This window comes from Callospermophilus lateralis, unplaced genomic scaffold (assembly GCF_048772815.1).
Source record: "Callospermophilus lateralis isolate mCalLat2 unplaced genomic scaffold, mCalLat2.hap1 Scaffold_89, whole genome shotgun sequence".
NCBI classification, from domain to species: Eukaryota; Metazoa; Chordata; class Mammalia; order Rodentia; family Sciuridae; genus Callospermophilus; species Callospermophilus lateralis.
This window is the reverse complement of record NW_027517018.1, coordinates 2,914,198-2,917,767: the sequence shown is the minus strand read 5'-3', so window position 1 is coordinate 2,917,767 and position 3,570 is coordinate 2,914,198. Positions and strand designations below refer to the sequence as shown.

The following is a 3,570-nucleotide window of genomic DNA, read 5'->3' as shown; positions in this document are numbered from 1 at the left end:
ACGTTTCCCAGAAGTCCAAGAGTCAGAGTCGCAGAAGGACCCGCCGCCTGTTGGGAGTTTAGAGTTTGGGGACCTTACTGGGGTTCTGCAAGCGAACCTCAGGCTCTGAACCTGGAGTGGCGGAATCGCGTAGCTAGCGTAGGAGTGCACAAGCATTGGAAAGGATGTGTCTTAGAATACAACCCATTAGTTTGCAACTCCCACAGGGCCCCCTCCCCATCACTCCTCGGAGACTGCACTCTCAATTATCATCTTACTGCAATAATGGAAATGTTCTTTATCTGTATTATTCAATACTATAGCCATTAATCTGTGATTACTGAACACTTGACATGTGGATAAATGCCATGCATGAATTCAAATTTGTACTTAATCGAATTCATTTTGAAATTAATGTATTTTTTTTTTTTAGTTGTAGATGGACACAATACCTTTATTGTATTTTTTTTTTTTTAAATATGGTGCTGAGGGGCTGGGGATATTGCTCAGTTGATAGAGTGCTTGCCTTGCACACATAAAGTCCTGGGTTCAATCTCTAGCACCACAAAAAACAAAAATAAAAAATAAAAATAAATAAATGTGGTGCTGAGGATGGAACCCAGTGCCTCACACGTTTTAGGTAAGCACTCTACCACTTAGGCAAGCACTAGCGCGCTCGCCTGGCATGCGTGAGGCCTGGGTTCGATCCTCAGCACCACATACAGACAAAGATGTTGTGTCCGCCAAATACTAAAAAATAAATATTAAAATTCTCTCTCCCTCTCTCTCCTCTCTCTTTAAAAAAACAAACAAACAAACAAACAAAAAACAATCCCAGCCCTCTTAATTAACTTTTATCAGTTTGCAGCTCCCTCCTCAGTTTTTGTCCCTGGAAACCTCAAAATTAGTTTGGACTGTAAAAATCTGCCCTGCTATTCATCAGGCTGAAATAACAGACACATAGAAGGTGGTATTTTATTATTATTATTATTATTTTTATTCCAGGGATTGAACTCCTCCTGTCTCAACTTCCCGATCTCCTGGGATTACAGGCGTGCGCCACCTGCCTGAAGGTGGTAAAATTAACAAGAAATATTTTTCCTAAATACATACCACAACCATAAAAATGTCCTAACAACCCTTTGCTTTAAGTGACTACTTCTTCCTTACTTAACTGAGCAGCCTTGTTTTCTAAAATTATAGGCTATTGGAAACAGCTGTTTGAATTGTTTTAACAAGAATGAAACTCTTGCCTGGGGGATCTAACTCACTAAATGGACAGAATTTATACCCGGGGCAGAGATTGAGATAAGGGGTTTCTGAACATGTGTTCTACTCTAACGAGTCTGGGTGGCCCACAACTGTAATCCCACACACTTGGGAGGCTGAAGCAGGAGGATCAAAGTTCAAGGCCAACCTGGGCAATTTGGTGAGACTGGTCTCAAAATAAAAAATAAAAAGGGCTGGGGTTATAGTTCAGTGGTTAGAGTACCCTGGGATTCTATCCCCAGGGGTGCCAAAATAAATAAATAAAATTCTAAAGAAATCTACCCATATTAACTTCATTGTTTCCAAGGAAACAGTACCTTGCATGCACTTAGCAGAGCAGACCTGATGTTGACCCCTTTATACATGGCTCTGATTTGCTTGAGTCTATCACCTACTGTCCAGATGTGGTTGACTAAGGCAGGTGGAGGTGCTGGGTCATGCTGCTGGAAGTGTAGACAGGCTGTATATAGTGGGCATTGTGCTGGAGGGCACAGTAGTGGGCATGTTGAGTGGCTGCAGGTGCCTGCCAACTACTTCCTGGCCCCTCTCTAGCCAAGGTTATTCTCTTTGCTATCACCATCAACCTGAGCTTTACTGACTTTGGCAGCTGTCTTCCTCACCTGCTTGTTGCTCATGCTCAGAGCTTCCCCTTCAGTCTCCTGGCTGTGGCTGTTGACAGGCACCTATCTGTGTCCCACTTGGGTGTATAATTTTAGTCACTAGGTCCTGAGCAGGGGGAAGATGGTTATTGCTGTCCTCTGGGTCTTTGCCTTTAGCTTTGGATTGACTTCATTCCTAGAGTGGAACAGTAAAGACAGTACCACAGTAAAGAAAGTCCCAAGATGAAACCATAGATGAAAGTTGCTGCTATTTAAGAATGTGGTCCTCATTAATTATATAATATATTTCAATTTCTTTTTTTAACCTTTATTTTACTTATTTATTCTTATGTGGTGCTGAGGATCGAACCCAGGGTCTCACATGTGCGAGGTAAGCACTCTACCGCTGCGCCACAACCCCAGTCCCAATATTTTAATTTCTTTGGCTGTGTCCTGCCCCCAGTGCTCATAATGTTGCTGATCAAAATCAAGGTCTTTATGGTGGCCTGCATGCAGCTTCAGCCAGCACACCAAGCTGATGGGCCACTAGAGGACCACTGTCTAGCCGGAGATAACACTACCAAGTCACAGACCTTGACTGTGGGAGTTTTGCTCTGTGCTGACTGTGCCATCAGCTGTGTCACTCTTCTTCAGCCATTTTGGGCTAAGGATAAACCCAAGTGGGTAATGAACATGGCCATTCTCCTGTTATAGCCAATTCAGTTGTCAATCCCATTGCCTATGCTCCTTGAACAGAAACTTCTGCTATACTTTTCACAAAATCACCCCCAGGGGTATGTTCTTTGGCAGAATGATGTCAAAAGTGGTAATGGGTAGGACAGGACACAGCCTGCTCTCAATGTGGGCTGTGACATAGGTTGTGGCCTCTTCCAGAATAAGTCACAAACTCACAATAAACAAGGGACAGGGAATGATTGATTTTCATCATGAACGACAGCTCCACCTCAAAATTGGGAGGAGGGCTGCCTCTTTGGAGCACTTCCCTGGAGTTTCCACATATCTAGCTATATGTATGTATTAGTAAGCTCCAAGGGTTGACAAATAGATTTATGGTTCTATGCAGCTGTTCTTACTGTGAATATGATGCTGACAGCTTAAATGGATTCTGAAAGACTTTTTAAAAAAGAGTCTGCCTTGGTTATGATAGAAAATGACTAAAACTATTTAACTGTAGAACTATGTGAACTATTATAATGTGAATATTTTTAAACTTAGGGGCAATGGAAAAATAAAAGTTGGCTGTACTAAAAATGTATACTTGTTTCTAAGAAGGCAACCAGGAAAATAACAAGTACAATTCTTCAATCAAGAAACTGCCATATTGTGATTGCTTCAGCAGCAAATATATTAAAAATTGGAATGATACAGAGAGGATAGCATGGCCCCTGCACAAGAATGACAATGGCCCCTGCACAAGGATGACATATGAAGCAGTGCATATTAAAAGAAAAAAAGAGAAGCTGCTGTATTAATCTAGGGAAATAATATTCTCATAAGTTCTTAGGTAGAATTATCATCAGAAAATCATGTCAAACTGTTCTTTTTCATTTATAGAAACTACCCTTGAGGAAGAAACTGGAGAAATGGGATTCATTCTCTATAACATTCTCTCTTTAAAAACTAGGTAGTGGGCTAGGGATAGAGCTCAGTTGGTAGAGTGCTTGCCTTGCAAAGGCAAGGCCCTGGGTTTAATCACCAGCAC

The 3,570-nt window shown here is 41.7% G+C and overlaps 1 non-coding gene across 1 annotated transcript; it reads left to right on the top strand.

Annotated features, from left to right (window-relative positions):
* The first annotated feature begins 3,195 nt into the window (after positions 1 to 3,195).
* LOC143641203 (U6 spliceosomal RNA) lies at positions 3,196 to 3,299 on the top strand. The gene has a single exon (XR_013155257.1). It is a non-coding gene; the product is annotated as a U6 spliceosomal RNA (small nuclear RNA).
* The last annotated feature ends 271 nt before the right edge of the window (positions 3,300 to 3,570 follow it).